This window comes from Rhipicephalus microplus, unplaced genomic scaffold (assembly GCF_043290135.1).
Source record: "Rhipicephalus microplus isolate Deutch F79 unplaced genomic scaffold, USDA_Rmic scaffold_12, whole genome shotgun sequence".
NCBI lineage: Eukaryota > Metazoa > Arthropoda > Arachnida > Ixodida > Ixodidae > Rhipicephalus > Rhipicephalus microplus.
The window spans coordinates 36,038,522-36,062,500 of NW_027464585.1; positions in this window are offsets into that span (position 1 = coordinate 36,038,522).

A 23,979-nucleotide genomic window follows, 5' to 3' on the forward strand; every position below is an offset into this window, starting at 1 on the left:
GCGTCTTGTCACCAAAGCGCATCTGCAGCGTAGTAACGGCTTCGTTGTAGCAGTTCTCGGTCGTCGGAAGGCCCGCTGTTACAGATGCAGCGTCTCCTTTCAAATAAAGTCGCAAGTAAAGCAATTTCTTTGTGGCCGTTATGTGGATGTTGCTGTTAACAATATGGCTTAATTGTTGCCAAAAGTATGTCTACTTGCGTAGTTCTTCACAAATTGGAGCTCGCGTCAGTTTAGTCAGTCTAACTCCAGTTCCGTGTAATGGTTCTGCGATTGTTTCAATGACCATTCCTTCGGTTGTTGTCAATGACCTCAGCATGTAATGTTCCTGGGTACTAAGCTCCGCTAGAATGCGAGAAGCATTGTCTTCATATTCCAGGACGGCGCTACACTCAGCCTCAAGCTTTTCGTTAGGAATAAGTTGCTTGATTTCGACACTCACAATATTAGGCACGCCGTTGTCAGCCTGCGGCCTCTGATATATGAAATGGAGCTGGTCATAAGTTGCCGAGTAGTTAGCGATGATAGCACTTGCCTTGATTATAATCTTCGTGTTCTGTGATCGTTGCGACTTCTCCTACGGCTTAAGTCGGTCCATGCCGGTGCAGTTGACTCGCAGCCGTCTCTAGGTTACTAGTTTTCAATCCCTGGTTTCTGCACCAACCTTTGTAACGAAGGCATTCCTGTCAACGCGATTGAACTGCACTCCATCGTAAAAGCATTTGGCCAACTCATTTTGTTATAAATGAGCTTGGAACTGCTCTGCCACCACCTCTGAACATCTCCGCTCACGTGCCCTCAAGCTTTTGTTTTTCTCTGCCCAGCCCTCGACCTAGCTCGGAACGCGCAAATAATCAACACACTGATTCTTTGGGAGCTACTAAAAAGCTCAAAAAATTTCACAAGACAATTAAAATCTGGGGGAAATCTCATAAGATAAATCACAGTACAGCAGTTTGCGTCTTGTTACGTTGGACTCAAAGCCACGTGGTGAAACCACACAACATTGCTGATAACTACAGCCCTATGTGCTAGGCTAGAAGGGAACGAAGCTATTGAATATATAAGAACAAGGGTGACAGAAAAATTTCAACAAAGAAGTACTTTATGCACCACAATAGACAAGGACGAATCAAGTGGCGCAATAGCTCCATTTTCACAATGAGAGTAGGAAAGGGCTGAGAAAAGGGTTCCTAGTAGTACATCAACACGCCCAGATGGCATTCCAATTAGGCTGATAAAGACATTAGGTCCGAAGTCTAAGCAGGCTTTGAGAGAGGCAGTGAGCAAAATAATAATCGCTGGTGAAGTTCCCGATGGATGGAAACTTAGCAGGATGACCATGATCTATAAAAAAAAAGGGGGACAGAGCTGACATAAACAACTACCGTCCTATAACAGTGACATAAGCGGTCTACAGGCTGGTGATGCAGATTATAAAGGAAAGACTGCAGGCATGGATAGCAGATGAGGGGGTGCTGGGGGAACTGCAGGATGGTTTTCGGAAACACAGGAGGTTGGAATACAATCTGTTCTCACTGACGCAATGCATCGAAATAGCAGAAAAGGAACACAGGCCCCTGTGGCTAGCATTCTTGGATATCAAGGGAGCGTACGATAGCGTGGTTCAAGAGGCATTGTGGTGAATACTGGACACACTAGGCGCGGAACATGTAGTCACTAATCTTTTAAAGGGTATCTATAAAGGTAACAAGGTAATTAGAAAGTGGGAAAAACAGGTATCGAAGCCTGCAGAGGTAAAACGGGGGCTTAAGCAGGGGTGCCCCCTGTCACCCTTATTATTCATGATGTACCTACAAAGATTAGAGGCAAAACTAGAGGGAAGTGGGCTGGGCTTCAACCTCTCTTTAGTCAAACAAGGAAAACTTATTGATCAGGCACTACCAGCATAAATGTACGCAGATGATATAGTGCTAATGGCCAACAACAAGGAAGAGTGCAGAGATTGATGGACATTTGCGGTAATGAGGGAGATAGGTTAGATTTTAGATTCAGTAAGGAAAAAAATCAGCAATCATGATTTTCAGTGACAACGAAGGTACTGAGCTTAGGATACAGGAGGTCACGCTAGAGATGACAGATAAATACAAATATGTGGGCGTATGGATAAGCAATGGGACCGAGTACCTGAGGGAACACGAAATATACATGACGACTAAAGGTAACAGGAATGCAGCAGTGATGAAAAATAGGGCACTGTGGAATTACAATAGGGATGATGTTGTGAGAGGAATATGGAAAGGGGTCATGGTTCCTGGGCTGATGCTCGGCAATGCGGTCTTGTGCATGAGATCAGAAGTTCAAGCAAGATTAGAAATTAAGCAACGTGGAATAGGTAGGCTTGCTTTAGGAGCTCACGGGAATACACCAAATCAGGGAGTACAAGGTGACATGGGATGGACATCATTTGAGGGCAGGGAAGCAAGCAGCAAGATAAAATTTGAGAAGCGATTGAGAGAAATGAAGGAGGAGCGTTGGGCTAGGAAGGTTTTCAGCTACTTGTACTAGAAGAATGTCGATACAAAATGGAGGAAGCGAACCAGGAAGTTGACTGGTAAATACTTAGAAAAATGCAGGTGGCCAAACCAAAAAGAACTATCGGTTAAGAAGAAAGTGAAGGAAACGGAGACTGACATGTGGAAAATGGGCATGATTACGAAGTCCGCACTAGAGATCTATCGAACTTTTAAGCAGGAAATTGCCAAAGAAAGGATCTATGATAATACTCGGGGTAGTTCTCTACTGTTTGAGGCAAGGACGGGAGTACTGCGAACCAAGACATATCGGGCCAAATACGAAGGGGTAGACACAGTATGCAGTGCGTGTGGAGAGGAAGAAGAAACTGCCGAACACTTGATAATGTTCTGTAAAGAGATTCACCATATAGTTCAGGATGACGGCGCAGAGTTTTTCAAAGCACTGGGGTTTAGGGACCGAGAGGGCAAACTAGACTTTAAGCAAGTAGACTTAACTAGAAGGAGGTTATCTGATTGGTGGCTAAAGTCAAGGCACGAGAGAAAATAAACTCTTCACTGCAAAGTAAGAATCCTCAAACTCACTTTTTAAGGAAAAATAAATAAATAAATATAGCTTTGAGTTCATTAAGTATCACGGCTTGGTGGCGCTAGCCACCGCCTTATCTAAAGGGTACACCCATATCCATTCATTCATCCATCCTACACCAACCATGATGATGATAGTTGTGCTCAACGCGAACTTAACGCCATCTATCGCCCGGTGATTGTAACCCGAAATGTGGCTTTCGGGCGAGACTCGTGCGCCACGCGGCGCAAAGAATTTTACAGGGGGTGTCAGCACCCCAACAACCGGACATCATCTACATAAGACCAGTAAAATATGCTCCTAGGAATGGAAAGGCGCAATGAATTTATTTGGATAATAAATAGAGTACAGCACAATACACCACCCTAGGACACCCCTGTGTCCTGGACAAAAGTTTGGAACAAGACTGTGTCTACTCGAACACGGAACGTCCGATTCGAGAGATAACTTTCAATTGTACTCAGCATTTTACCCCGTATACCTAAACCTGAATGGTCTCGAAGTATAACAATGTGCCATGTTGTGTCATAAGCCTTTTTTATATCTAGGAACACAAAGAGAAAGAATTGTTTGCGAATAAAAGCGTCTCAGGTCAGTGCTTCAATACGTACCAGGGGGTCAATGGTGGACCTACCTTCTCAAAAACCGCACTGGTACGGGTCAAGTAGACTGTTTGTTTTCAAGAAAGTGTACCTGTCAGCGATTTATTATCTTTTCAAAGAGTTTACAAAGGCAACTGGTCAATACGATGGGCCTGTAACTCGTAACAGAGGTCGGATCATTGCCCTGTTTTAATATGGGAATGACGATGACCTCTTTTCAAGAAGGAGTGATGACGCCAAAAAACCAGATGGCATTGCGTAGAGAAAGCAATGTTTTTTGAGTTTGTAGAGGTAGGTTTTTCAACTTTTCATAGATTACACGGTCACATCCCGGGGCGGAATCGCTGCAGCAATTCAGAGATATATGTATCTCAGCCAAGCAGAATGGCTGATTATCTGCCTCATATTTAGTACATTTAGTGCCTAGTTGACGGCTTTCTACTCTTGTCTTGTAGCTTTGAAATTCTGGAGAGTGGTGTGAAGAGCTTGAAACCTGCTCGAAGTGTGCGCCCAGGTAGTTTGCCTGGTCTTCCAACCAGTCGCATTGCGCGTTTACTAGAAGGGGTGGATATGCCTGTTTTCCTTCTACTCTTTTCACCCTCTTCCATTCTTTACCCCCTTGTGTATATGAGGTGATGCCCAATAAAAACGTATCCCAACATTCTCTTCTAGCTTGTCGGTGCGTCCTCCTGCCTTGGGACCTAATTTTAATAATGTTTATAGAATTTCTGGACGTCAGCGAGTTTCAAATAAACTTCCATGCCTTGTCATGTTTTTTTGTGCTTTACGACACTTTTCGTTCCACCACGGAACACGTCGTTTGTCTTATAGTCTGCTTGTTTGTGGAATACATTAGGTTGCAGTGCCAACCAAAAAAGCAGTAAAGTAATCCACAGCAGCGTTTATGCATAACGCACTCATCTCATCGCAGGTTAAGAAAGTAACTTTTTGGTATTGTTCCCAATCACTTTTTTGGGTGAGCCACTTGGGAACCTGTGGAAGACTATCATATGCAATTGTGGTGCTGACAACTATAGGGAAATAATCACTTCCATATGAAATAGTAAGGACTTCCTGTTTGAGGAGCGCAAAGAGCAATGTAGATAAGATGCTAGGGTCTATTGACGAGTATGTGTTGTTAGTGATATTGTAATGTGTTGATGTTTTGTGATTCAGAAGACATGCGAAAGAAGAGAGAAGGAATTGTTTGATTAGACGACCTTTTGCATCACAACGCGAGCCTCCCCGTAAACCGTTGAGCGCATTGAAGTCTCCAAGGAGAATACACGGCTTTGAAAGTTCATCAATCAGAGACTGGAATTTGTGTTTACTGTGTTAGTGATGCGGAGTTATGTAAATACAACAAATTGTCACTTGTTTGTTGAACCTAACACATCGAACAGCCACTGCCTCAACAGATGTTTGAAGCATTAAATGTGTACAGGCTGCTTCTTTATTAGCTATAACGGCAGCACCACAGAATGATGTGACCGCATCATCTTGGTCCTTTCGAAAAATAATGTAATTGCGTGAGCAATTGGTGTGCTTCGATTTTAAGGGAGTTTCTTGCACGCACAGCACAGATGGTGTATGTTTGTGTAAAAGTTCCTGGATATCGTCGAGGTTCCTTAACAGACCTCTCACGTCCCATCGTAGTATTTGTGTCGGTTTAACGTTGTGTGGTGATGTGTGTACAAAAAGATTTACTTTAGGTTACAGGGCCTTTGGGGGGTCCTGTGATTCCGAGTTTTTTTTTGCATGCTCCAAAGAGTTGCGCCTATCCTTCGGTGTCTGAGTCGCTGGAGGAGTGGGACTTGTATTCATCGTCTCTTGTGAGGTGGTGGATGGTGCCTGCTGGGCAGGCACGTTCACAGAACTTTCGGACCTAACTGCGTTTGCACTGGTCCGTGGTCGAGCGGACGCAGCAGTCGGCTGGCCCTGTTTGTCAGGTGGCAGAGCAGTAGACGCTGCTCCAGCCGGGAGCGCTGATGGCACGATGACGGCCACACTTTTTGTGACATACGCGGGTCCGGAAAGATGTGGCGTGGCGGCCTGGCGCGTCACACCTGCGTAGAAGGGATAAGAGGGGTAGTGAAGTGCGGAGTTCTTACGTGCTTTTCGCAATGACAGAAGGAAATTGACCTTGAGTTCTACTATTTGTTTTTTTTTTCTTTTTTCCATATGGGGCATGATCGTGAGCTGGCAGTGTGATCTCCTTCGCAGTTCGAACAATTCTGTGGTGCAGTTTTGATTTTCTGTGGTGCAGTTTTGTGACTCAGACACCGAAGGATAGGCGCAACTCTTTGGAGCATGCAAAAAAAAAAACTCGGAATCACAGGACCCCCCAAAGGCCCTGTAACCTACCCCCCAAAGGCCCTGTAACGATTTGATTCTGTGGTGCAGTCAAAAGATATGTGTTGGATGGATGCACACTTTGAGCAAGCGGTGCGCCGTCTGCAGCTCTGCGATCATTGCCCTAAACGTTGACACTTGAAACATTGACGAGGATGGGGGACGTATGGTCTTACACGCAGCTTGCGATAGCCGGTTTCTGATTATTCTGGTAGGTCGCTTGTTCCAGAGGTGATTATTATGTGTTTTGTTGCGGTCTGTTTCCGGTCACGCCTGATTATTATTCACTGTACCTTCACTACGTTTTCATTTTGCCATCCTTCTAACAATTCGCCTTCGCTCATTATGATAAGGTCATCATCAGATATTACCCCATGGACAATGTTCATAAACCTGTGTGGGGCCACTGGCACAGGAGTGTTCCCAAATGATCCAATTCTGGATAGTTTGTCGTATTGTTCTTTGTCTCAAACCTCTAATAGAAGGTCGCCACTTCCCATCTTTGAGATTTTGTACCCTTGGCCAATTTGTTCTGTTAGAGTTTTTGACACTAGGAATGGTGAATTCGCTTGGGCTTTCTTCTCTTTGTTTTGACTATGGATGACATGATACTTTGGGAACCTCTGCGTTGGTTTGATAAGCGTTATAGCTTCTTCTGTGCGCCATCTTTCAAGGGAGTAATCAGGAAAGGGGGAAAAGCATTTGCCATACGGAGAGTATTTATTTCGGTGGCGATGGCGCCCACCCACCAACGAGCCTAACAAGTAGACGCTACAAGGTTAATTACCGAACACTTGGAGACGCCAGCCATGTATCGCCGCTATAACCTAACCTAATTTACACAAGGTTGGATACCAACACAAAGCTAACCCTCACCGCCAAGAAATTTGGAAGTAAATGGAAGAAAGAAAATGACAGCGCCGATAAAAAGTGTGAAGGTAGGGAGAGAAAGATATATGAAAAGGCGACTGCCAATTTCCCCGAGGTGGGTTAGCCCAGGGGTGCCGTCTACGTGAAGCTGGGGCCAAAGGGGTATGTTGCCTCTGCCGGGGGGACTTAAAAGTCCAATCACCCGGCGTTGGCTCAACCCCCAGGATCCCCTTTTCCCCGGATACGGCAAAGCGACGCACGGATAGGCGTGGGAGGGAGTAGAAACCCCCTTCGTTAGCTCGGGTCCGTGGTGTTGCTACACATCAAACGCCTGCGTGAGCAAACGCCCCTGAGGGGCATGGTGAAGGTAGCACCACGGGTGTGGTGAGTAAGAAAAAACAGTCTCACTGTTCTTTCGGGCGCTACCGCGCCAGCTATTGGAAAAGTTAGCCTTAGCGGCCACACATGAGCGTCTTAGCGATGTTTAAAGATACAGTTTAAAGCCTATTCGGGTACATGCTAAACGATGGATTAAGAAAAAAAATGCAAGGTCCCGGCGCGGAATAAGCACAGCACAGTCAAAGCGAAAGCTAGAAGAGTGGCCTTTCAAAGCCTTTTTAAAACACTGATTTTCTAAATACTGCAAGCACACTTGCTTGGTACCCACTAGGGCCTAAATAATAAGCTTTTGGGTAGTAGGCCAGCATTCCCTATGCTATTTTTGTCAATCTTCTGAGAAGCGGGGTATCCGCCAAAAACTTGCTAGGAATTTTGTGCCAATTGTTCATGTAGTGGCTGACGATTATGAGGAATTATGGCTGACGTGGGTGCGCGTCGTGGTTAATAGGGAAACAAGAACAAGCTTCTGTAAGGGGTTGGAGCATTGGACGGCCCATTCGTTACGCTAATCGCATTGTTGTTGACGGGTTGTTTTTTCGCTGTTGTAAAACGCTTTATAGGTTGTGTTAACGCGATTGTTTTTCCAAAATGATGCCGGCCTAAGGCAAGTTTGACAACCAGTCACAAGGACCGGAGTAGCTCAGTGGTAGATTACTGGGCTGGTACTCAGCGTACTCAGTTTAGAGCTCCACTGTGCCATTGGTGCTAGGTCATGCCAGCCTAAGGCAAGTTTGACAACAAGTTACAAGCACCGGCGCAACTCAGTGGTAAACTATTGGGCTGGCACTCAGCGGAACCGAGCTCAAGCCCCACTGGGTCATTTGTGCTAGGTTTTTCTTTCTAATTTCGTGCGATATGGTTACGGACACCAGCGGCGGCGGCGAATATAAACAACTGCGCGTGACACGAAAAGTGATTTTATAACAGCTTTCGCTGTAAAATGGATGTTCTTACTAACAATCACAAGTTTATGTTTAAGAACATACTGAATGTTGATTCGCACAAAGGTAACTTCATTGCGGAGTGACTTGATCAAGGTCTGATCACAAGTAAGCGTTCCTCGTGGCACCAAACAGAGATAATATGGGCTAATGCTACACTTGTTAAGATAATTTTGGGATGAGTTAGATGACTGGCGCGTATGCGCTCAGCACGCGTCCTGCCGAGCAAGCACTCTCTTCGCGAAAGGGCGTCTGCTACGCAATAGCAATGCAGGTGGCGACAGGTTCGAAACGCGAGTACAAAGGAGAGAAGACCGAGGAGAAACGCAAGCGGAGAGGGGGAGCATCGCTACTTTACGATGTTCCAGGGGTATTAGGTTGCGCAGCGCCGTTCGCCGCCGAAGCTCCGGTCACTCTAACGGGCCGCACTTGCTTAGTTTTTCCATTGCACGCACTCAGAAACGTGTTTTGGGGGGCTTTTATGTCGCATTTCACGTGCTGCGCTCACCACTACGTCGTAATCCTGGAAAGCTGGCATGCACTCCTGCTGATTTTGAGCTGCTGAAGAAGTTTTGTCTGAGAGCTGAAAACTGCCCGCGATATTCAACCGTTTTCAATGCAAGGAGTGCCAGGAGCATTGGCGTCAAGAGTGAATTGTGGCAGTTCGTCGATACTTTTGCGGTCTTGTCATATCGAAGACTTTTTGTCAAGCACAGTATTACCAACAATTCGCAGGCAGAAACGTGATGGTACGTGTTTGTAAACTGTAGCAACAGCGAATAGACAACTGCTCTACATTTAGAGATTAGGCACCAGCTTTCCGAGAAGACCATGTTGTATTGCGAAAGCGGCTGAGCTTGCTAGCTTAATACACCACTGTTAAAAGATCGTACCGTGAGCCATGTAAGCGTTTTAGTCAGCTGATAGCTGTAGACGTTTCTTCACCGCTCAGTGCCAACAGACTTATTCTGCGTGTTCTCGCTGAGCTTTTATACGTACCGGTCTTGCAAGCAACACCCACCAATAAGTCAGCAGGCTCCGATATTGCGATGGTAGGATCAAAGTCATGAGTTCAATTCCCACATAAGCCAGCTACATTTACACGGGAGCGACACATAGTAACAACATGCTTACATTTAGGTGTAAAAATGGCAGACAGAGCGTGTTGGTTTACAATATTTCAAGCGCATGTTGGGATGATGACTCTCAATGCTAACAGAAGTGGCACTGTGTGTGCACCCTCTGTTCGTTTCCCACGTCTCGCCTTACGCCTCAAATTGATTTATATGTGAGGTTTAACGTCCAAAAACCACATATGATCATGAGAGACACCGCGGTGAAGGGCGCCGGAAATTTCGACCACCTGGGGTTCCTTAACGTGCACCCAAATCTGAGCACACTGGCCTACAACATTTTCGCCTCCATCGGGAATGCAGCCGCAGCAGCCGGAATTTGATCCCGCGACCTGCGGGTCAGCAGCTGAGTACCTTAGCCACTAGACCACCGCGGCGGGGCTTATGCCTCAAATAGATTTAGGCGCATGTTAAAAAAAAAATCTACGCGGCCGGAATCAATCTGGAGTCTCACCCCGCAGCCAGCTTCTTAACGATAGCGTAATTTTGGCACGTAATATATTATATTGCTACATTCTCTTCTCACGTTTTGTTAACGCCCCGTATTACTGCCAGCGAATCTCCCCGCAAACAGCGCCTGCAGTGTTCGAGAAGCTTCAGGGCTACGCCCACTTCGCGAACATTGCGGAAGGTATTTGTGGAAGCTGTTTCGTTGCTAGCGATAACGCTAGAATATTCGACGGCATGTGAATAAATGCCGACACGCATAGTCATTTGCCAGTTGATCAACAGCCGATGCTCTGTTCGCCACTATCAGTGCCAGTGGACATCGCGGCCTTCAGATTACGGGCCACAATTCGGCCGAATAGACAGTTTCATCTCGTAACTACAGTCGTCTTCCTGTGGTCACGTCATGACCCCGTGACAATATACTTGCACGCACCTGAGCCGCAGTCAATTTACAGCTGCCGCTATAAAAACGCGTTAAAAAGAGACCAAGATGACAATAAAATTTTTGATGGTGTCGCCAAATTACACGAGGTTTTCAGGGGCAAGTCTCGGCGTAACAAAAAATATTCTCGCAATCTTCATAGTGGGTATCGTATAACATTCCGAAGACTAAGCGAGCTGCCAAAACAACCAAAGCGACATTCGAATCAGTGAACACGCTGCGGAATCAATGGCATGCATTATATTCGAAATGAAACATGCACGGCACGAAACACGTATGGCCGAAGGGGGCATGAAATACTATATCATTATGTTTGAAACATGCAGAAAAAATCTAAGGTGGCATTGAAATTATGATACGACGTTGTTCACATCCGATGAAAACTTTGGCAAAAGTGATAATCTTATGAAACTGAACACTGCACATTGCAATGGTACCAAGCACTCAACAGAGCCGACGTAAGTTTAGTCTCTTTACACTAATCTCCTAAAATCAAAGTCGTGCTACAAACTTGGCTACCAAGCAATCAACATCAGACACGACTGTAAAAAGAGAGACACAGCTGCCGCAGCAAATGCGTGTTGCTAACATACTCAGAGAATTCAAGCCATCACCTCTATTTTAATGTCATAGCAAGGCCACTGTTCACCATCGACATGCACATAGTACTCGCTCAGACATCGCGTTTGACTTGCTTGGTCTCGCAAGAGCTGTCAATGAATCGCTCTCGGTTCTGGTGAGACTCACACCATCAAAACGTTTTTACATTCTTTTTAAATCTTCAGATAAAGTCACAGGTGACGCAGCACGGGCAGAGCGACCGTACAACGTGTGCAGAGCACGTGGACGTGTGAGAGAGCGCAGGCAGAAGGTGGGGGCGGAGTACCGAAGGACCAGCTTTTGCTAGAAAGGCGGAGAAAGGCGCTCGGCGTAGCACCCTCTAGCCGAGTTTGGGAGACCCATGGAAGCTACTTAAATCACACCAAGTTTTTCGGGACAGAAAAAGGCCGTCTGAAAAAAACAAGACGGAAACGTGCACATTTCTCGAAGATCTAAGTACTACAAAGACTAAGCTTTGATTTAAACTCACAATCAAGTTTCTGCGTGACCAAAAGTATGTTTCAAATTGCAGTTTTCTAAAAGAAAGCTGCTTCAACTCGCGTCTTGTACCAGAGTATCTTGATAGGACCAATCTTGTTATTTTTGCGTGATTGCATTGGTTGTTTGTTCTTTCACCAAGGCCTGTCTCTTAGAATCACTGCTCCAGTGCCAGTTTTGTTTCTGGAAATGAAGCAAGTAAGTATCCGTTGCTTTACTATTTCTTTGTTATTACGCTAATCGTTATTTGAACAACAAAGATTGGAACGCCAGGGGTTTATTTAGTTAATTCCGGAATCATTGAAGCAACACATCTTGAATTGAAGGAAAACATGACATGAGCTATTTATATATAATTAGGCGTTTTAAATACACGCTATACTATTACAGACTGGCCAGCAATGGCAGAACCAGCGCCTAACTTGTGTTGCCGAATTGTCTTTTTTTTCTACGTGAGCAGCATGCTCTGCTTCGGCAAGCAGTGGCAATTTTTTTCTTCTAAAACAGAGTCATCCTAAAGAATCAAGGGCAGAATACCCCGGCACAGTGCATGATAGTATGGCTTTAGCGTTCCATATGCGCAGTTTAATGTATCGACATTGTTGATTGCTGCATTAGCAGAAAACTCAAGTGGCTCGACGGCCGGTGCTAGGTCAAGGAGTCCAGGGCCATATAACTCAGTCAATGGCAAATGACGCTTAAACATTTCAAGACATTTTTATGGTATATTTAACGCTGCTTACCAGCAGTGGTGTGAGATAGGGCTCCCTGGCGACCTTCTTCAACGCTTAGCAGCCTGGGAAACAGCCGTCAACTCACTCAAATAAGTGTGGAAAGGAAAATAATAATAATACAGCACAGCAAATAACACAGCAAATCTGTACTGAGTCCTCTGACATAGCCGAGTCTTTTAGTGATCACTTTTATGAAGTGCATAATGATAGGCCCAAAGAATCCTCGTACACCCTTACCCGCTGTATCCATTCATTCTTTCTATTTCCTGTTACCTTTGACGAAGTCTATTCTACAATCCTGAGTCTAAAAAACTGTAGCGCTGGACTAGACAATGTATCGGCGTTTCATCTAAAGCTTGCTGCTGCAGACATCTCAGAAGTCTTAAGCAATATAATTAATGTCATTTTTAAACATGGTATATTTCCGAGCTCACTGAAAAAAGCTACGTTAATCCCAGTACACAAACAAGGTGATACGACAGATGTCCGTAACTACCGCCCTATTTCTATTTTGTCTTCCATCAGCAAACTTGTTGAAAATTATTTGTGAAACGTATTAACAAGTACCTCAATAAATTTAAGCTGCTAAATCCTTGTCAATTCGGTTTCCGGGCTTGTAGTTCTACGAATTTAGCATTGCTATCATTAACCGATTTCTTGAAAACGTCCATCGACAACGGTAATTTCACAGGGTCTGTATTTCTTGATTTCACGAAAGCCTTTGATACCATTAGTCATAATATTTTATTTAGCAAATTAGAGTGCTTGGGTATCACTGGCCCATCCTTGACCTTCATAAAAAACTACCTTCTTGATCGTGAACAATCAGTCTGCATTGGGGGCGTTAATTCTAATGTGAAAATAATTAATGAAGGGGTCCCACAGGGTTCTATTCTTGGACCCTTCCTGTTTTGTATCTATATTAATGATTTGCCTGACTGCCTTGGAGATTCTAAAGTTATTCTTTACGCTGATGATACGACCATTTCTATCTCGCATATATCATTACCTACTCTGATCAATATGTTGAACAAAGAACTGACTAATGCTGTTGAATGGTGTCGCTTAAACAACTTAATTTTAAACCCGCTCAAAACTCAGTTCATGGTTTTTAAAACATCACAAAAAATGCTACCTTTCATTCCACAAGTGTTCATTGACAATCATTTCATTCCTGCGTCTAACTGTGTGTGTTTTCTGGGCATAAAATTTGACCCTCATTTAAAATTCACCAATCATAATGTTTACGTCAAACAAAAAACAGCATTTGGTAAAAGATCAATCATCAAATCTCGTCTTTTTTTTCACTTGAAGCCTTATTGTCTTTATACTTTGCCTTCATACATAGTCACATCAACTATGGCATTACATCATGGGGAAATACATATAAATGTCATATTTCGTCTGTACAGCACATTCAGAATCAGGTCATTCGCATTATTAACAACAGTTCATCTTATTCTAATGCTACCCCACTCCTTCAGGCTAACTGTATTCTTACTGTGTCTGGCTTATTTAAATTTTACTTAATCACAATGTTATATAAACAACTTAACAAACAGCTTGTGTTTGATTTAATCGATGCTAGTTTACTCACAACCACCAATAGCACTAGATTCGCCCATTGTCACAACTTCCTTTTACCTAAATGTAACACCAATTATGGCAAAATGACGTCCGCCTTCGCGGTCATTAAATTGTGGAATAACCTGCCCTATACACTAAAATTATCATCTTTTCAAGCATTCAAACGTGATCTTAAAAACTTTATCTTGCAGGTTGACAACGATGATTACCTAACAATTCTTATGTATCCGGGCATGAAATCGGAAAGTCCTTGAAAATTTACGTTATTGCTTTATGGCGTGATTATGTTTTACTTGTATAACTTATTACAATTGTTCTTGTGTCGCATTGTGACTGCCTTTTTTGTTTACTTGATGTTATTTTATGTAAGTTCACTGTTTACTTTTCACTTGTGTTGCGTATTTTACGTGCTGTTATAATTAATACTTTTATTGTTATTGTTAACAGAGGGTCCCACTGCAGTCGCTTGACTTTGGGACCCTCGTCTGCATACTACATTCTACGAATTTTGTATTTTGAATGAACGAATAAACTGAATTACCTGAATAAACTGAACTGAACAGAATAATAATAATAATAATAATAATAATAATAATAATAATAATAATAATAATAATAATAATAATAATAATAATAATAATATTAATAACAATAATAATAATAATATGTGGAATTTAATAAATATTAGAGACGTTGTCATGGACAGCTTCGGAAATTTCGACCGCACATGGTTCTTTTTTGTGCATCAAAACGTGGGCACACGAGCCTACAGCCCTTTCGCAGCCATCAGTAATGCAGCCGCTACAGCCGGGATTTTATCCCGCAACCTGTGAGTCTGCAGCCGAGTGCCTTTGCCACTAGACAACTTCGGCGGGGATAAACGTGGAAAGGAGGTATTTGTGCGTGTGTTCGCATGCGTGCCTGAATATATATGCAAGCGAAATTGCAAAATTTCGGAGTAGGAAAATATTCGACCCCCCCCCCCCCCAGCTCCGCCACTGGTGGACGCTGCGGTACATTCTACGTTAGCTGATGATGATGATGATGATGATATATGGTGTTTTTTGGCGCAAGGGCCATTTGATGGCCAAAGAGCGCCAGTTCATGCGACAAGGAATGTGGACAATGATTGTGATTAGCGGCTGTATAAGGGCCATAAAATTCCTCGCAGTAAGGCGGGTAAAAATATACAATTAATAAAATCATGACCATGCCGTGAAAGGTGTGCGTGGTGTGAATAGATAACAAGAGTTGGTGATAATAAAAAACGATGGTGTATATGTATGGCATTAGCACAAGTGCCTCACTGGTTCATACCCTTGCGTGCAAGGGCCGTGAGGCAAGTGCTTTACTGTGTAGCCACCGCAGCAAGAAACCTCCCTGGCGAGGTCATGCTACGGGATGCCCGGGTATATGATATGAAAATTACGAATTTCTTTTAAAAACGCTAACAATGATTTATGACTAAAAAGCGGTTCCCTACCAACGAACATTCCAGGGTGTAAAGGTATATGTTGTCGGTAGGGTAATGGAAAATGCTGTTTTCTTATGGTTTCTAAGTGTTTACACTGGATTAACACGTGAAGGACGGTTAATGGTTCACCACATCTGTCACACAATGGTGGATCGCCACCAGACAAAAGATATGTGTGTGTCGTGTATATGTGTCCTATCCTGAGTCTCGTTAGTATAACCTCTGTATGACGCGATTTTGATACTGGCAGCCAATGACCAAGGTGTGGCTTAATAATGTGTAGTTTGTTTTGTGTGTGTGTATTCCACTGGCTCTGCCAGTAGTCCCTGATGTTTCGTTTGAGAGACGGCTTAAGATCAAGGGCCGGGATTATAATGGGTGTAGGGCCAGTGCTTTTGTGGACGGATGCAGCAAGCTGATCCGCCCTCACATTGCCTTGGATCTCACGGTGCCCTGGCACCCAGCACACTACAACATGGTGTTTTAGTGTGTAGAGTGTGCACAAAATGGAGTAAAGTGAGACAAGGACCGGGTTTTTTTGTTTTTTAGGACTGTTCAGAGCCGTTACCACACTGAGGGAGTCTGTATAAATTACTGCTTTTTGTATTTGTAGTTCTTTGATGTGTTTAGCTGCCACAAGTATCGCGTAAGCTTCTGCTGTGAAGATACTTGTGCTTGGATGTAGAGGGCCAGCATCCGAAAAGGATGGGCCGACAGCAGCGTAGGACACAGAGGAGTTGGACTTGGAAGCATCTGTAAAGAACTCAGGATGTGTGTATTTGTGTTGAAGTTCCAGGAAGTATGTTCGGATATGGGCAATAGGCGCATGTTTTGTAACTTCTAGAAAGGACACATCGCAGTCTATAGTCTGCCATTGCCACGGTGGCGGATATGCTACAGGAGCCATTAAACTGTGTTCTAGTGAGACTCCAGTTTCCTCGGCTAGACTTTTCAGGCGAACTGAGAAGGGCTGCCTCATCGAAGGCCTGTTTTGAAACAGAATTGAGCTCGACAAATCATTAATAGTAGAGTATGAGGGGTGCTTTCTATCTGCTTTCACCTTAAGGAAATAAACAAAAGACATATAAGTTCTCTGCAGATGAAGCGACCACTCATTTGACTCCACATAAAGGCTTTCTACGGGGCTGGTGCGAAAAGCACCCGTAGAAAGGCGGATGCCGAAATGGCGCACGGGGTCCAGCATCTTTAAAGCACTTTGAGTTGCAGACTGATAAACAACGGCCCCATAATCTAAGCGGGTGCGAATGAGGCTTCGATACAGATTTATGAGGCATTGCCTATCACTACCCCAAGTAGTACGTGACAGCACTTTTATAACATTCATGGCTTTTAAACATTTTATTTTTAAATTCTTGATGTGCGGAACGAAGGTCAGCTTGTTGTCCAAGATTAAGCCTAAGAATTTATGTTCGGCTTTGACGGACAGACGTTGCCCGTTCAGTCGAATGTCAGGTTCAGAGTGCATGCCTCTCTTTCGAGAGAACAAGACACACTTGCTTTTTTGTGGGTTAGGTCGAAATCCGTTTTCATCTGCCCATTTGGAGACCTTGTTTAAGCCCAGCTGAACCTGCCGCTCACACATTGCCAAGTTGCATGACTTAAAGCCAAGCTGAACGTCGTCGACATATGTACAATAAAACATACTGTGGGGGATGGACAAGTACAAAGAATTCATTTTGATAATAAAAAGTGTGCAACTAAGCACACCACCTTGCGGCACGCCTGTTTCCTAGACAAATGTTTGGGAGAGAACACTGCCCACACGGACACGGAAAGTCCGGTTTGACAGGTAACTTTCGATTATATGAAACATTCTTCCGCGCACACCAAGGTGGGACAGATCTCTTAGAATTCCAAAACGCCATGTTGTATCATAAGCCTTTTCGATATCGAGGAACACAGAGAGAAAATATTGTTTATGAACGAAGGCGTCTCTGATCTGTGCCTCGATACGAACAAGGTGGTCTGTGGTGGATCTGCTTTCTCGAAACCCGCACTGAAATGGGTCGAGCAAATTGTTTGTTTCAAGGATATATACAAGTCGGCAGTTTATCATTTTTTCGAAGACTTTGCACAAGCAGCTTGTAAGTGCAATGGGCCTATAACTTGAAGCTAAAGAAGGGTCCTTGCCCTCTTTCAAAATGGGGATAATATTAGCCTCTTTCTAGGAGGTAGGGATAGTGCCAGAAAACCAGATAGCATTGTACAAACAAAGTAAGGTTTTTCGTGTTTCGGCTGGTAGGTTTTTTAACATTTCATACACCACACGGTCAGAACCTGGGGCAGAAGTACTGCAGGAGTTTAGAGATGTTCGGAGCTCAGCTAGACTGAAAGCTTGGTTATATGCCTCGTATCTAGTGGATTTGTTTTCTAGTTTCTGCTTTTCTATTCTCCTTCTGTATTTTTGGAAAGTGTCCGTATAGTGGGACGAGCTGAATACCCGTTCAAAGTGTGCACCAAGGAAGTTTGCCTGGTCTTCCAAGGTATCACCCTGAGTGTTTACGAGTGGAAGTGTGTGTACTTGTTTTCCTGCTATCCTACCGACCATGTTCCAGACTTTGGCCTCTTGTGCATATGAATTTATCCCTGATAAAAACTTGTGCCAACTTTCTCTTCTGGCCTGCCGGCGTGTTCTCCTGCCTCGAGATTTTATTTTCTTAAAGATCTCAAGGTTTTCCGCTGTCGGCGAGTTCCGCAGCAACCTCCATGCCCTGTTCTGTTCCTTTCGCGCATTATGACACTCAGTGTTCCACCACGGGACGTGTCGTTTGCCGGGAAGTCCAGATGTTTGTGGAATGCACTTGGCTGCTGCGTCAGTAAGAAAGGCCGTGAAGTACTGCAAAGCTTCATCTATGTCTAATCCGCATATTTCGGTCCAACTTAGGTAAGTAATTTTTTGAAATTGTTCCCAGTCAGCTTTGTTTATCAGCCATTTGGGAACATGTGGAGGACATTCATGCATTATTGGTGTACTCAAAATCAAAGGAAAATGGTCACTTCCGTATGGGTTATTTATGACTTTCCTCTGAAGTAATGGTACAAGTGAAGGAGATGCGATACTGAGGTCTATGGAGGAGTAAGTATTGTTTGCAAGGTTATAATATGTTGCCTGTTTTCTATTCAACAGACAAGCACCTGATGAAAAGAGGAACTGTTCGATGAGACGACCTCGTGCATCACATCAACAGTCACCCCATAAACCGCTGTGCGCATTCAGGTCCCCTAGAACCAGATAAGGTTCTGGTAACTCGGCTATTAAAGAGTGGAAATCATGTTTTTCCAGGCAGTGTTGCGGCGGTATGTATAGAGAGCAGATGGTGACGAGCTTATTCAATAGAACTGCTCGAACAGCCACTGCCTCTAGGGTTGTTAGTAGTGGTAGATGGCTACATGCTACTCCTCGATTAACAATAATGGCTACACCACCAGACGATGCCACAGCATCATCTCTGTCCTTTCGAAAGACAACATATTGACGCAAAAAATTTGTATTCTTGGATTTTAAGTGTGTTTCCTGTACACACAGCACTTTTGGAGAATGTTTGTTTAGAAGTTCTTGGACATCGTCGAGGTTTCGAAGTAGTCCTCTGACGTTCCATTGTATAATTTGTGTCTCTATTATGGGAGTGAAGAAGTGCTGTGTGTACGAAATGAGTGTGGCTGGTGTCTAAAGAGAGAAGTGACTTATCTTACAAAGCCTTTAGAAGGCCCTGTAATTACCGTTTTGTCTTTTTTAGAGCGGTCGAGGGAACCCCGCCGCTCTTTTGGCGCAGTCTGCGCCGGTGCAGTTGATGTGTCCATCGCCTCAGGAGAGGCGACAGATAATGTTTTCGTTGTAGGCTTCGTCGTGACAGACGGAGCCTTAAACCCCACCGGGCTGGAGGTCGAGGGGACCTCTTTAGTTTGTGTGGTGCCCTGGCTGCTGCCAAGGTTCACAGGCGCCTTCGGTGGGGCTGTATTCAAGGAGGGTGGGGCAGCCGAGGCTGCTCCCCCCATGGGGGCTTGTGGCGTTTGCCTCGGCACGCTGGGCGTGGTCCAAGGCATTGCCGAAAACCGAAGTGGTGCTGACCCCCCTCGCGCCACTTCGGCGTACGATGTGTTCCCAGAAAAATGCGGGGAAACGCGCTGCCGCGCTTCACGGAAGCTTATGTTCAATTTAAACTTTGTACTAATAATTTCTTTTTCCATTTTCCAGGCCACGCATGACCTGGAATATGCAGGATGGTCACCCTCACAGTTTGCACAGTGCACTTGTAGCTGACAGTCATCGTCAGTGGTATGAACTTTGGTGCCGCATTTTGCGCAGGTAATCTGTCCTCGGCAGCTCTGGGAGCCGTGCCCGAACCTCTGACACTTAAAGCAGCGCCTCAGGTTGGGTATGTATGGTCTAACTGGCAGTTTAAGATATCCTGTTGCTATTTCAGTTGGGAGGGTGCTAGATGCGAAAGTGAGTATGATGTGCTTCGTTGGGATTTCCTTATTTTCTCTTCTTATTTTGATACGCTGCACCTCAATGACATTTTCCTCTTTCCAGCCTGTTAGAAGTTCATCGTCAGAGAGGTCCATCAGGTCTCCATCTGATACAACACCCTTCACTGTGTTCATGGTTCGATGTGGTGTGATTGTGATAGGCTGATCCCCAAATGCTGTGAGTTTATGTAGTCTCTGGTACTGTGCGTTGTCTTTTACTTCAAGTAACAGGTCACCACTGGCGGTCTTTGTGGCCTTGTAGCCTGCGCCCAGCGTTTCTATAAGGCATTTCGATACAAGGAAAGGTGAAATGTTTCTAGCTTTCTTTTCTGTATTTTCACAATGGATAATGTGGTATTTTGGGAAGTTGTCTTTTTTGTTCGAGAGAAATTCAAGAATTACATCGGTGCGCCACCACTTAGAGGGGCGATTAGTTGTGACAGGGCTAGGGGTTCCCATAAATTTGATAGCTTTTTCGGCGGCCATGCCAGCCACCCACCACCGAGCTCAACAAGGGGACGCTGCGAGACGCGAAGGAGGCGCAAGCGCCAGCCGTACATGGCCGCTATAACCTAATATATCTACCCAAGGTTGGATATTTACACTAGGTTAACCCTTGCTGCCAGGAAAAATTGGAAGTAAAAAGAAGTGAGGAGAATACAGGAAAGATGTAAAGTGAGAACAAAAGACGAAGATGTAGAGAGAGAGATAGGAAAAGGCGACTTCCGATTTCCCCTGGGTGGGTCAGCCCAGGGGTGCCGTCTACGTGAAGCCGGGGCAAAGGGGTGTGTTGCCTCTGCCGGGGGGCCTTAAAGGTCCAATCACCCAGCGTCGGCTCAACCCCCAGGATCCCCTGTTCCCGGGCACGGCAAAGCCACGCACGGCTAGGCGTGGGAGGGAGTAGAAACTCCCCCGCTAGCTCGGGTCCGTGGTGTCGCTACACACCAAACGCCTACTTGCGCAGGCGCCTCTGCGGGGCATTCTACGTTAGCTGAGCTGGAGAAAAGTAGGTACAAGTCCTCACCCCTTCGGTATGTGCACACTGTGAGTCAGCGCTGAAGGCGCGCATATCTCATAAAGTATATGGCACGGAATAAGTCATTTGCCTCCGTCACAGAGGTAGCGCAACTGTTGCGAAGAATGAAATGTTGTCTTCGATGGCTCACTGCTTTTAAGGATGGTAGATAACGTTGCTTCAAGCAATAAGTACACAAGGAAAGCCATGCAGAGATTTATGGTTCACCCCACAGTCGTGTCGGTGGTGGCGAGTAGGAACAGGTCGTGCATGTACTACTAACAGGAAAACTTTGCGGGACACGAAATGATCAATAAAGCTGAATTCCCGCTTTGTCTAGGAATATAATTTCTTAATACGTGTTTCCTACTGCACTTAGCATTCCGACCTATACAGTCACCAGCTTTATTAGAAGCATTAATCACTGATAAAACAGAAATTCACATTTGCTAAGATCCAGTGCCCCGCAATCTTTTCCTGTTGATAGCACACAAACTTTTTTTCGTTGGAGTGAGGGGGAGGGAAGGTTAGAGTTCGAGGCAGAAGCACACCTATGTACTTTCACGCGTGCTGCCGTAGGTGCATATGGGCCATAAGCAACGACTAACTCGTCCAACTCACCATTGCGCTGGGCAAGCATATAGTGCCGAAGGTGGCCACACTAACATCCTTATTTCATTTGGGGCGCTCTAAGCTTTCCTGTCATAATAAACTTCAATCTCTCTGTCTCTCACTTGGGGCGAGCAAATCAAAATTTCGCAAGCTCGGAAGCTTCGTAAGAATGCAACGGAGTTATGATGAATACATCGCCACATGTCATGACTACGCTCAAAGGTCGCCGCCGCTGCGCAGGTCAGTCAAAGGCGCTTTAATTGCGGAGAAGCTGCGAATCAAAGGTATAAAATGGAAAAAGAGCACAGAAATCTTCGAACGAATTTCATTTTCAGTTTCAGAAATGCAAAGCACAAAGTGTTGTGCAATTAGGAAGTGCGCCATCTCGGATGAAGAAAAGGCCCAGAATAAACCGCTTTCTTGCGCCAAGGCCATCGCAGCTGAGGCTAGCGACGATGACTTCGACCTTTTGTATGTAGGTAGATCACAAAGTTGTCCAAAAAGATCACAGTACCATCCAGGTACGAAACGTTCATCTACCACTTGACGCCGCTAAGGGTATATCGATCATGCGTCCAAACGTTGCAAGAGCGTTGTGCAAATTGAATCACGTGTAAATAAATTTTATAAGCCAAAGGGCATGAAAAAGGTTGTCGTGGAGTGGTTAAGTTTAGTCATCGAGACTGCCAGTAGTAGGAGCGCAAGTCCAACAAGCAGACAAAAAGTATGATCGTTGATGGCGGTGGTCGTGGCGTCGTCTGCACGAGGCTAAGGATAGATGTCCCTACGTGTGGTCTTGTTCAGCAAGCCGTAGACCACGCAAATATTTGGCAATTGCACCATCCTTTTGTATATTCATTTGTTTATTTATCCAAGTATTTACCTCTCTTTTCTTTCTTTCATGTTTGCTTTTTTTCTCTATTTTAATTGGGGAGGTTAAGTGGCTGCCCGAGGTCTGCATGAAGCCATCTTGAACCATGTCGCCACTTGATTTTGGGCTTCACTACATGAAAGAACTTTTCGTTGAGAAAAAAATTAGAACAACACTGAATTTCTCTGTAATGTTCGAAATACAATATCTCAGAACTGGTGTCATCATAGGAATTTGTTCTATAACATGTTATATGTTGGTACACCTTGCGGAACCCATTGCTAAATTTTGTGAATAGACATTCTGACGATAATACAAGTAGTTCGAAACAAAGCAAATACATTTTTGTTAGTGAACTGCGCCTCCCAACTTTCATGTTACCAATAACTTCTACTTCTTCACGTAGACCAGCACACAAGCTGCTATCGTACAATATCCGGCAGCCAGCCTTCAAGTATTATCAAACTTGTTCGCTGAAACATTAGTAGTCATCTTATTCTTGAACACATGTACTCCCCTTCCCTATAAGAGGCGCAGGCGCTCGAGTGCATTTGAGATTACTACATGAATGAATGAATAAATGAACGGATAAGTGAATGAATGAATGAATGAATGAACGAATGAATGAATGAATAATTAAGCCTGAGCACATGTTCAAATCACCGAAAACGCTAAAGCTGCAACATCTTTGGCCTATTGACACGTTTTTTGTCGGAATAACGATACGGTTAATAAAGGAAAAGATTCTAAACTGTGTACCAATTATGTAATCAAAGTTACGCATTCTCGGTTCACAGGTAGGTGGTCTTCATCATCACCGTCACGAGCAATACGACTATGCTAATTGTACAGTACATACCTCACCCATGTGTTTTCAAACAGCCTGGCCTTGTGCCTACTCCGCCCACGTTTACACTGGAAACTTTTGAATCTCATCTGCCCATTTAACTTTCATCCTTCCGTTCTGATGCTTGCCTTCTGTTAGAATCTATACTGTTTCTTTTAAAGGCCACCAGTTATCTCGCTATCTAATTGCAATCTTTAAGTTGATTAAAATATTCCTAACACTCCGCTGTTCTCTCACTCACTCTGTTGTCTTCTTGTCCATGATAAGGTTACACCAACCATATATATTGCTACGAAGCGCTGTTGGAGATGAAGACGAAGACAGCGAAGAGGAAGACAACGCTCGCTGATATTCGCGTGCACTTGGCTTGACCTTGGTGTGCAACACGGCACTTGGAAGTTACTTTTACAAGATTGCGTTGCAGAATTCCTCCACTGAATTATTATTTGTATAAATTTAGTCTAAAGGCGTCACCTTTATGTCAGACTTGCAAAGAAATGGGAACGATAGGTCACTTCTTTTTGTTCTGTCGCCAATATTCTCATCAGCGGAAAAGATACCTGATAGCTCCACTTGAAAAATTGGGATTACAATTAAATGTGGCAGTAATTTTGTCGTTTGGCAGCATTAAATTCGGATATAGCCACAGGGACGTCTGCTCTGCGGTATTTGAATACATAATTGAAACAAAGCGATTGCCATGTTAATCTGCCTATATATATATATATATATATATCATTTTAGACCCACCATTACCTCTGTCTCAAATCGCATCTGATAGCCTGCATCGCTCCCTGCTCAGGTATACTCCTTTTTCGATTTTCGGCTTTTCTTTCTATACTTTTTTTCAGCCCAAAATTACGTTTTCTTTGAAAAACCATTAGCCTTTTAGTGAAGATCCTGCCGCCCGGTTCTTGGCCGATCCCCCTTTGTGGGTGTGCGCCAGAGTGTCAAGGATCATCATCATCATCAGCATCAGC